A 12,270-nucleotide genomic window follows, 5' to 3' on the forward strand; every position below is an offset into this window, starting at 1 on the left:
CTACAGAGTGTGTAAAAACACTTATCTATTCTGTTTAGTGCACTACAGAGTGTGTAAACAGCACTATTATCTCTCTATGTGCACTACAGAGTGTGTAAACACACTATTATCTCTCTATGTGCACTACAGAGTGTGTAAACATACTATTATCTCTCTATGTGCACTACAGAGTGTGTAAACATACTATTATCTCTCTATGTGCACTACAGAGTGTGTAAACACACTATTATCTCTCTATGTGCACTAGAGAGTGTGTAAACACACTATTATCTCCCCTGTTGTGCATTACAGAGTGTGTAAACACACTATTATCTCTCCTGTGTAGGTCACTACAGTGTGTAAACACACTATTATTTCTCTATGTGCACTACAGCGTGTGTAAACACACTATTATCTCTCCTGTGTAGGTCACTACAGTGTGTAAACACACTATTATTTCTCTATGTGCACTACAGAGTGTGTAAACACACTATAATCTCTCTATGTGCACTACAGAGTGTGTAAACACCACTATTATCTCTCTATGTGCACTACAGAGTGTGTAAACACCACTATTATCTCTCTATGTGCACTACAGAGTGTGTAAACACACTATTATCTCTCTATGTGCACTACAGAGTGTGTAAACACACTATTATCTCTCTATGTGCACTACAGAGTGTATAAACACACTATTATCTCTCTATGTGCACTACAGAGTGTATAAACACACTATTATCTCTCTATGTGCACTACAGAGTGTATAAACACACTATTATCTCTCTATGTGCACTACAGAGTGTGTAAACATACTATTATCTCTCTATGTGCACTACAGAGTGTGTAAACACACTTATCTCTCTATGTGCACTAGAGAGTGTGTAAACACACTATTATCTCCCCTGTTGTGCATTCCAGAGTGTGTAAACACACTATTATCTCTCCTGTGTAGGTCACTACAGTGTGTAAACACACTATTATTTCTCTATGTGCACTACAGCGTGTGTAAACACACTATTATCTCTCCTGTGTAGGTCACTACAGTGTGTAAACACACTATTATTTCTCTATGTGCACTACAGAGTGTGTAAACACACTATTATCTCTCTATGTGCACTACAGAGTGTGTAGACACACTATTATCTCTCTATGTGCACTACAGAGTGTGTAAACACACTATTATTTCTCTATGTGCACTACAGAGTGTGTAAACACACTATTATCTCTCTATGTGCACTACAGAGTGTGTAGACACACTATTATCTCTCTATGTGCACTACAGAGTTTGTAAACACACTATTATCTCTCTATGTGCCCTACAGAGTGTGTAAACACACTATTATCTCCCCTGTAGTGCACTAACATACAGTAGGAAGTAGAAAGTCATTTAGGACTCAGCCACTGTTAGCCGAGTTGAACTTATCTTGATCTTTCCAGCAGAACACAGTTAAGCACCTGAAATACACCACAACGGATCAGATGGAACTGTGGAGGTAAAACCCTGTCAGAAATATTTGAATGTAAAGATGATTAGTAGAGTCGGAGAGCTCAGATCATCAATCAGAAAAACTGCAGCACGTCTTCTTCTGTTTCTGTCAATGTGTGGAGAAACGGGACCGAGACGCTCACAGCGACACCTACTGGAGGACAGTTATACTCATGAACCAGTGAGCAAAGGGAAAATAAACTAAATTATCAGATGGGCGTCGGAAGCAAATAAAAAGTGGGTGGGGTCCAATATTATTGGTCCTAAAAAACAAATATTGGTTCCGATGAGCATGTAGGCAATAATTCTGCTAAAACCAAGGAACCTCTGTCAATACTGGAAAACTTTAACTTATGCAACATGTAAACTTACCCACCCACTCTCATGGTCACACACTTGACCTGATCTGTTCACCTGGACTAAACTGGGTACCTGGTTAGTAGTACTGTAAAGATACACTTTGGATACACACCTGCCGAAAGATACACTTACCTTACCAACCTCCACCATGGTTTTCCTTCTCGCACCAGCTTGAAACTGACATGATGTCATATACTATAGATAACAACAAATACATTGCGCCCTTTGCTGGAATTAAATTGGTAACTTCCCTCCACCACCTCTTAGGAAAAGTAAAATAAGTAAATATAAATTGATTCTGGTGTAAAAAAATCATTTTTAAAATTGTTTTAAAAAGAATTGCAATAGTTAGGTGAATTGATTTTTTTCCCTCAGCCCTACTGGTCAGCTTCTTTCTCCACTATCATCACTAATGTCCGCTGTGAAGCCTAAACACTTTTTACCACAGAGCACAAACTCCTCCAGCCATTGTCACATAATATCTCTGGTAGTGATGCTCTTGGTCACTGTGTCTGTTTAATCCAAATGATGTAGTAATGTTCAGTTACATCCCTAGCAGCCAGAGAGAAAAAACAAGGTTTATTTATCTACTATAATACACTTCATTGTGATTGATATTATCTCATCCATGGTGGATTCTTGTCACATGTCCAGTATTCCTGGGATAGACTCCAGATCCACAGCAACCCTGTGGTTGAACATGAAATGAGGTACACAGATGTACAGAGTTAAGAGCCAGTCTAGGGTTAGAGTTCACAGAGTAATCAGTTCAGGATTCAAGGACTTGGTATATTTAATTGGACCAGGAATGACAGACACACAGAAAGGTTCCAACAAAAGAGTGTTGGTATATTGTTAAACACTGCTATGAGGATTGAGCCGAGCCTTTAATCTTTATTGTACTGGTTATTAGGAATATGGAATAGTATCATCAGTGTGTAAGATTTCTTTATTATAAAAATGATACAACCCACCTGTGATGTATTAAATGCTTCAAGTTTGCATTTGACTCAGTAAACTTTCCGTAGCTAATGGGGTGGGGTCTGGTGATGCCATATGCCAGTGGTCTTCACTATTTTTTTCATGTGAGCCACACTGATAGGACAAAGTCAATAGGAGAGCCACTTTCACCACAAAGTATGCCAAGTTATTCAGTCTTAAATAGCTTATCTGCTTAAATACAATGTACAATATTGCAATAAAATAATTACTTAAAAATCATTCTTTATTATGCATTATTTATTACCTCTTTTGTCACTGTCACATTGCTTTGTTGCTGTTCATTTTGTGCGCGGGATTGTTTGATAAGAAATCGATCCATTTTTTAGTCCGTGTGTACAGTAAACACAAGTTGTTAACTAGCATGAAACACAAACTAGCTTCCGGCAGGCCACCAAAAACTGGCTATAGTGAGTCAGTGACGAGTCATATAATATATATATAAATATATATTATTATTTGTAATAGAGCACATTCATTTTTCTATGCTTCCCTGATTGTTTTTAATGTTATTTAAATGAAAAATAAATTTTAACCACATGATCATATCATCGTATTATTTACTGGCATGCGAGCCGCATATTAAAGCTTGGCGAGCCGCACGAGGCTCGCAAGCCGCGCAATGAGTAACACTGCCATATGCCGTGCTTTTGGTTCGAGAGCATTCAGTAAAAAGTTATCTGAGAAATGAGCCTCTCGCGTGTTCTTTCGAATTGATACATCACAGTAAAGTTGGCGACGAGGGTAAAGTTTAAATTATGGCGCTTGTTTGAAACTTTTGTCGAGTGAAACGAGTTTGTCCCGAAAGCAGAGTCTTGGTCCGCTTATATTGAATGGCTGGAGCAGTTCTTCGTGGTGAACGACATAAGCCAGGCGAAACAGGTTGCGACTCTGTTGAGTGTGATGGGAGCAACAACCTACGGTTTACTGAGGAAATTGATACAACCAGAAAAGCCCAAAGATAAGTTGTACAAAGACATTGTAGACATTTTAAAGAGCCATTTTGAGCCAAAGCCTTTGCTGATTGCGGAAAGATTTCGTTTTAATCATTGCAACCAAAGAGCTGATGAATCTGTGACAGAATATGCAGCAGAGCTGAAACAATGTGCTGTGAGCTGTGAGTTTGGTGCAACGTTGGATGAGGCATTGCGTGACCGTTTTGTAAGTGGAATCCGCAACAAAGCCTGTCAACGACGACTGTTGTCAGAATCGAATCTGACGTTTGTGTAACCGGTGTTAAAAGGGATGTGTATTAATTCATTTATTTTTAATTCACGCAAAATCCTTGCTTTTGGTTGAGATCAATAACGATGTACTCGAAGAATAAAAAGGGAAAAAGGAACAGTAAAGTTATTTTATTTTTTAAGTTTTGTGGGCGTTTCGTCTGTGATGTCAGCGCTCTCGCTTCAGTCCAAATGAGACCTGAGCAGAGCGAGGTTGGTGTTTTAAGCGCTCCGGTTTATAATGTGGAAAAATAATAAAATGTTATTGTTAAATAATGGTTCCTTGTTAGTTAAAATATCGGAAGAATATATATGTACAATAAAACGATGTAACATGAAAGTGTTTTACCTGCAGCAGAAGTTGTGTTTGTAATTGAGGGAATGCAGTGGCACGTTGTCCATTAGCATAAAAGTTGGCCTGTTAAGCGTGGTTGCTAATTCCGTGTTTGTGTCGGAATGTTTAGCAGGGGCAGGCGACGAGTGTGCAATGGTTAAAACTGCATGTTTCTGATTTATACAGGTATGGAACCATCTCTTTATTTTCTTGTGTATTCTCTTTATGTTGGTTATATGTGTATGTATATATAACTATATCTCTTAAGATGTTAGTATAAATACTTAATGAATTTTATACTGTTAATGAGAATGTTCTTATTTCTGATACATATGTAATAAGTAATTGAGTTCTCCTAGATAATTTACATATGGTATTTGTTATCATCTTATCTTATCTATATATTGTTATTGTGAAATACAATGTTTCCTGTATTATGCTCTTGCTTCAGTCCGAATGAGACCTGAGCAGAGCGAGCAGGGGCAGGCGACGAGTGTGTAATGGTTAAAACTGCATGTTTCTGATTTATGCAGCAATTTTGGATAAAGCACAGCCATTGAATCAGCAGATGTCTCTGGTCTCTTATTTTACATCGCACAAGAACACAACGCAGAACGGTAGCCAGATACGACACAGAGGGCCAGACCGGCTACATTGGTGCCGTGACCCAGATTCTTCAGAAGGATCAACATCAGATTGACTGCTGGGTGTCGCAAAGTGCTTCAATTACTGTTCACACTGGTTTGAGTTATTCTTTCCCTGTATAATCTGCTGGAAGAGAGGTACTGATTATTATTATACACAAAAAGAAAAAAAAGGAACCGTGTCTCATTTAGTGGAAATTTATGTGGACTCACTCTGTCCCTTGAAAACGGTTTTGTGTGACTAACTGCTGAAAATTGTGGGGGAAAAAAAAAAAAAAAAAAAACTGAAACAATGTCATTTACTTATGTTGTGGATGATGTACAGGATGAGGTAGACTTTGGTAGAGGGAGAGGGCAGTTCTTGAGAAATACAATTCTTACACCCGGCCCCAACCGTGTTGTTGACTCTCCTGCATTTTGCTCTACCCGGGTGAAAGATGAAAATCAGATCCCCACGTCGAACACAGCTTCACCTGACATAAGTCATCTCATTACACAGTTAGCTTATGAAATAGGTCAGTCCATTTCAGCGCAATTAAAGAAGGGGGGTAATGAGGATGAAGAGGTGAACAGCAGTAAAAGCAGTGCAGGTGTAGAACCACATTCAGCTGACTCACATTCGTTGACTATGACTGGTGTAAAGTTGGTAGTACAGTCTGATGTGAAAGAGCCGCCAAGCTTTCGTGGAGATGGGACTGATAGACTCTCTATCCATGAGTGGGAAGAGAAAATCGATGTTTATCTAAGGAAAAGAGGTACACCTATCAGTGAGCAGGCTCAGGAAATTATGTCGAGACTCGAAGGGAAAGCAAGAGACATCATCAGTGTTACATTGCGCAGCAACACCTCAATAAAATCTAGTGAAAACCCGAGAGTAATAATAGATATCTTAAAACAACATTTCAGTGAACTGACATATTCAGCAATGCCACTAGCAGACTTTTACAACACCCTTCCCACTAGGGGAGAGAATGCAATGGATTACTGGATTCGCTTGAACAAAGCTGTAGATGTAGCAGAAGAATGCCTGAAAAGACAGGGCCGTAACCTTGAAGATCCTAGTAGAGAGGTGACTATGATGTTTGTTAAACATTGTCCAGATCCAGCCCTTTCTGCAGTACTGAAATTCAAAACAGCTGACAAATGGAAAGCTAGTGAAATCCAGGAACGTCTCGATGATCATCAGATGCAATTAAAGATTCAGCAGCAATGGGACAAGCCAAAACGTTCAGGTGCTGAGAAATATGCTGCCGCGTATCTACAGGCAGCTGCAGTGGATGAATCTATCCAGGAGAACACCGCGGTAGATCTGCAAAATCAAACCGAGTATAATAACAGCTTACAGAGTCTTGTGGCTCAACTTGATCGTGTGTTAAACCAGAACCACCAAGCAGCAGTTCAAGCTCCATTCATGTCGAATGGCTTTCAACGATTCCAAAAGCGATGTAGGTTTTGTAAAGCAACTGATCATTCCACCACAATGCATTGCAGGCGTGATGGACTGTGTTTGTCTTGCTTCAAAGCAGGACACTGGAAGAGAGAGTGTCGCGAGTCAGGATCTGGCACCCGCAGTTCTGGTATGCTGTCAAATCAAACTAAACTGCCGTTAAACTAATGGGCCTGCGCACGGAGGGGGGACAGTGTTTGTGCAGGTGGACAAAGTCGAACCCTCGACCAAGAAAACGATGTTAATTGGGAACAATGGTACGAGAACGAATCAGAACCCAAGTTTGAAGGCGTTCCGGTTGTTTGGCAGAATTCACAAAGAATTGAGCTATTTAGTGAGTTATTCTATGCTCCAGTAGCTGTAAACAACATGTCATCACTAAAGATAAAGAGTTGAGTCAGCAGATCGTCTTAATTGGTTGTGGAGGTCATCAAACTCACCCTAAATGTGTGTACGAAGTAGAGATAGAAGTGTATGGGATACAGTGTACTGTTCCTATTCTTGTCGTCTCGGGACAGAAAGACGAGCTCATACTTGGATCCAACGTCATTAAATACTTCATGCATAAACTAAAAAAACATGACGATTATTAGCGAGTGACTGCTCAGAGTTGTGACATGCCATTGCCCCCTGACGCTTCTCAATTCTTAGATATGATCCTTGTTGGCCGGGTGATCACACCCATGTGGGGGGACGGTTATGTGCCTATGAAACTAATGAATCTTTCAGACCACCCCGTAACTTTGAAAAGGAATTGCAAACTGGCCGACGTATCACCTTGTGTGGCTGTTGAGGACTTCACTGTTTTCCAGAAAACCAGTCAGGTTGAGGAAAAGGGGGAAACAGTAACTCACCCTGAGTCAATGTGTGAGGATTTTGGGAGGAAGCTTGCTGGGGTTGGCCTGGAGGGTATAGATATCGACTCTTGTCAGGTTAGCCATTCCACAAAACTAGATTTAACCCAGCTTTTGGTTAACTACAATGACATATTTTCGAAACATGCTTTGGATTGTGGAGAGGCGAAGGGTGTCTCTCATCGCATTCGCTTAATGGATGAAAGACCCTCTCGTCTTCCCTAACGGAGAGTTCCACCAGCTCATTATCAAAAGCTGAGACAAGTCCTGACAGAGATGGAAAACCAGGGCATAATCAGAAAATCGACTAGTGAATTTGCATCACCCCTGGTGATGGTGTGGAAAAAGGACGGCAGTTTGAGGATTTGCACTGATTTCATGCCAGAACTTTAAAAGACGCACACCCACTTCCACATCAGTTAGACTGCTTGGCATCCTTGGGTGGGAATACCTATTTTAGCACTATGGATTTGACTTCTGGCTTCTACAACATTCCCATGCATGAAGAGGATAAAAAAATACACAGCTTTTACTACACCCCTTGGCTTGCATGAATATAATCGCATGCCGCAAGGTTTGTGTAACAGTCCGGCATCATTCAGGCGAATGATGCTAAATATATTTGGTGATCTAAATTTCAGTCATCTGTTATGCTACCTGGATGACCTATTAGTATTTGCGACTACTGAGAAAGAAGCCTTGAATAGGCTGGAGGTGGTATTCCAAAGACTTCGTCAGAATAACCTGAAGTTAAGCCCTAAAAAGTGTCATCTTTTGCGAACTTCTGTGAGATTTCTGGGGCATATTATCGAGAAGGGTGGAGTGGCTGTGGACCCAGAAAAGGTGGACGTGATCTCCCGTATGACTCAGAGCGACCTAATGGAGGATGACGGAGTAACTCCCTCAGTAAAAAGGATTAAATCCTTCCTGGGAATGGTATTCTACTACCAGCATTTCATATCAAATTGCTCCGCCATTGATAAACCCTTGTTTGCCCTCACAGCTGGCCAAAAGAGGAAGGGTAGAGGAAGGGTTATAAAACACGCAGGTACATTTAGGAAACTGAAACCATCTGATTGGGTAACAGAGTGTGAAATAAGTCTCAACACCCTGAAAGAGAAATTGTTAAATTGTGCAGTTTTGGCACATCCAGACTTTTCAAGACCCTTCATTCTGTCCATAGACGCTTCTTTGGATGGGTTAGGGGCAGTATTGTCTCAGATACCCCAGGGCGAGGACAGGGCGAGGCCCGTTGCCTTTGCAAGCAAAACCCTTAGTGCCTCTCAGCGGCGATATCCAGCTCACCGTCTGGAGTTCTTAGCTTTGAAGTGGAGTGTCTGTGAGAAATTTAGTCACTGGCTTAAAGGACATTCATTCACTCTGTGGACGGACAACAATCCATTGACCTACATAATGACTAAACCAAAACTGGATGCCTGTGAACAACGCTGGGTTGCAAAACTGGCCCCTTACACCTTTGAAATACGCCACATAGCGGGGAGCAAGAATGTAGTGGCTGACGCACTTAGTCGCGATCCTTTTGCAAGAACGATCAGCCAAAGGTTGCTCAATGAACCGTATAAGACGTTGTTATCGGAAGCTGACGGAGTTAGTGAGGAAGGCATTCAGGACTCTTTCAGACCTAAAGTCTCTTGTCATCACCGGGAGTCAGTGATTGGTTCTGGGAAGATTCCTTCCATACCTAGTTCAAATGCCTGCCATGTTTGTGAAGTTCATGCCCTTTGCGAAACATTTAACAACTGGGAACTCGAAGCAGAGTCCAGGGCAGTGAAGTTAATCCAATCTATTCAGCAGGTTGTGCCGTTAAGTCAAGACGTTTTACCGGCGTTTTTCCCTGCAAGAACTTCAACAAGGGCAGGAACAGGATCCCAACATAGCTGTAGTAGTTCCCTCTGTTATCCGTGGAAGAAAACCTTCTAGATGGGAGAAATCAAATTTCAATTTGAGTGCACTCTCTCTCAGTAAACAGTGGGACAAACTTGTATTCTTGAATGGCGTACTCTATCGAGTGACCCTATGACTAAACAAAAGCGATACCAGTATGTGCTTCCACAGAGTTTTAAAGCCAAAGCATTAAGCGGTATTCATGACCTGGCTGGACATCAGGGTCAAGAACGAACGCTTCATTTAGCAAGACAGCGATTCTACTGGCCTAGAATGGAACAAGACATTAAGTCTTATGTGAAATGTTGTCAAAGGTGCATTCTCGCTAAATCACCTGAACCATCTGCTAGGGCTCCATTAGAGAGCATCACAACCTCAGCACCTATGGAATTGGTATGCTTAGATTTCTGGAGTGCAGAACATTCAAAAAAGAACCCTGTCGATGTGTTAGTGATTACGGATCACTTCACAAAATTGGCTCATGCGTTTTCATGTACAAACCAGACAGCGAGACAGGTGGCCAGGAAACTCTGGGATCATGTTTTCTGTGTCTACGGATTTCCTGAACGCATACACACTGATCAAGGTGCTAATTTTGAGAGTGGGTTGATTTCAGAGCTACTTAGGTTGTCAGGTGTTGCTAAGTCACACACGACGGCGTATCATCCTATGGGTAATGGGGGAACAGAGTGATTTAATAGGACCCTAGGAGCGATGTTGCGATCTTTACCGCTTAAGGCAAAACATCAGTGGCCACAGCAAATTCAGACACTAACGTTCACCTACAATGCCACTGTGCATGAAACGACAGGTTTTCCACCTTTCTACCTCATGTTTGGTCGAGTGCCGAGACTGCCAGTAGACGCAATGTTTAAGCAGGTACTCCGAGATCCTGTTGTGGTAGATTATGGTAGTTACGCTAAGACGTTACTTTCTCATCTCCACGAGGCGGCGGCTATTGCACAGCAGCATGCTGGTAAAGAGCAATGCAAACAAGCTCAAGGCTATAATAGGAGAGTGAAAGGTACTTGTTTGAGTGTTGGAGACCGGGTATTGATTGCTAATAAGGGAGAAAGAGGGCGAAAAAAGCTTGCAGATAAATGGGAGTCAACTGTTTATGTAGTCACAAATCGGAACCCTCAGACACATACTTATGTAGTGCAGGATGAGGAAGGGGTACGGAAAGTTGTTCATCGTAATCTTCTGTTAGACATCAGTTTCTTACCCGTTCAGGCAGATTTTGGAGGAAACAGCAATCCATACCTCAATGAATGTGTTGGTGGGAGGGTGTCTGTCGCTAGTTCTCAAGATCTTGAGGAGGACTTAGAAAGTGAAAGTTTGGAGGAACAAACAAGTCGTTGGATGTTGGATGACTCTTTGGGTCACAGCTCACTGACTGACCGTGCCTCTGAACAATCTGATGTTGAGGGAGCGCAGCCGAGTCAAGGAGGTGATTGTTCTGTTGAGTCCTCTGAGGATGACAAATCTAGAGTTGAGCCTTGTCGTGGTCAGACAGATTGTTCTAACCCCCATAGTAACAGAGTAATTCCTCCTGTAGGGACTCAAGACTTCCCCAGTACAGAACAGTCTAATATAGGAACTACTCAAGGGAGAGTCACACATGCCGGTAGAGTAGTTAAGAAGGTTAATCGTCTTATTTAGTCTATGGCGCAGAGACCGTTCAAGATTAGGTCATTCACAAACACCTTGGGTAGGAAATCCCAATCATTGCTGACTTTGTTTTAGAGGGTTGTTTTATTTTTCAAATCCAAATTCTGAAATGTACCTCAATATTATCATTTTTTTAATGATTGTTAAGCGATTCAGCTGAAGCTAATATGAGTAGACTGGTGGGATGTAACCTGATGTGGTGTAAAAGGCACCATTTTATCCTGGGAGGGTTTTAAGGCCTGATCACCCTTTAAATATCTCTCAACCTTATCTGAAGGTAGCATATTTAGGCTGGGATTGGTTATTTTGGATACCACAGTCGATTGTATTAGCATGAACGGGTTTTTAGGATTTTGGTGAATTTAGGAGGGGGAGAGTGTAACCGGTGTTAAAAGGGATGTGTATTAATTAATTTATTTTTAATTCAGGCAAAATCCTTGCTTTTGGTTGAGATCAATAACGATGTACTCGAAGAATAAAAAGGGAAAAAGGAACAGTAAAGTTATTTTATTTTTTAAGTTTTGTGGGCGTTTCGTCTGTGACGTCAGCACCGCGCGCTCTCGCTTCAGTCCGAATGAGACCTGAGCAGGGCGACATTGGTGTTTTAAGCGCTCCGGTTTATAATGTGGAAAAATAATAAAATGTTATTGTTAAATAATGGTTCCTTGTTAGTTAAAATATCGGAAGAATATATATGTACAATAAAACGATGTAACATGAAAGTGTTTTACCTGCAGCAGAAGTTGTGTTTGTAATTGAGGGAATGCAGTGGCACGTTGTCCATTAGCATAAAAGTTGGCCTGTTAAGCGTGGTTGCTAATTCCGTGTTTGTGTCGGAATGTTTAGCAGGGGCAGGCGACGAGTGTGCAATGGTTAAAACTGCATGTTTCTGATTTATACAGGTATGGAACCATCTCTTTATTTTCTTGGTGCATAACCATGTTGGTTATATGTGTATGTATATATAACTATATCTCTTAAGATGTTAGTATAAATACTTAATGAATTTTATACTGTTAATGAGAATGTTCTTATTTCTGATACATATGTAATAAGTAATTGAGTTCTCCTAGATAATTTACATATGGTATTTGTTATCATCTTATCTTATCTATATATTGTTATTGTGAAGTACAATGTTTCCTGTATTATGCTCTTGCTTCAGTCCGAATGAGACCTGAGCAGAGAGAGCAGGGGCAGGCGACGAGTGTGCAATGGTTAAAACTGCATGTTTCTGATTTATGCAGCAATTTTGGATAAAGCACAGCCATTGAATCAGCAGATGTCTCTGGTCTCTTATTTTACATCGCACAAGAACACAACGCAGAACGGTAGCCAGATACGACACAGAGGGCCAGACCGGCTACA

General features: G+C 41.1%; 1 pseudogene; it reads right to left on the reverse strand.

Moving 5' to 3' along the window:
- LOC132844144 (zinc finger protein 208-like) overlaps window positions 1-12,270 on the reverse strand; it is a 106,005-nt pseudogene that overhangs the window by 24,752 nt on the left and 68,983 nt on the right.

This window comes from Tachysurus vachellii, chromosome 4, assembly GCF_030014155.1.
Source record: "Tachysurus vachellii isolate PV-2020 chromosome 4, HZAU_Pvac_v1, whole genome shotgun sequence".
Lineage (NCBI taxonomy): Eukaryota > Metazoa > Chordata > Actinopteri > Siluriformes > Bagridae > Tachysurus > Tachysurus vachellii.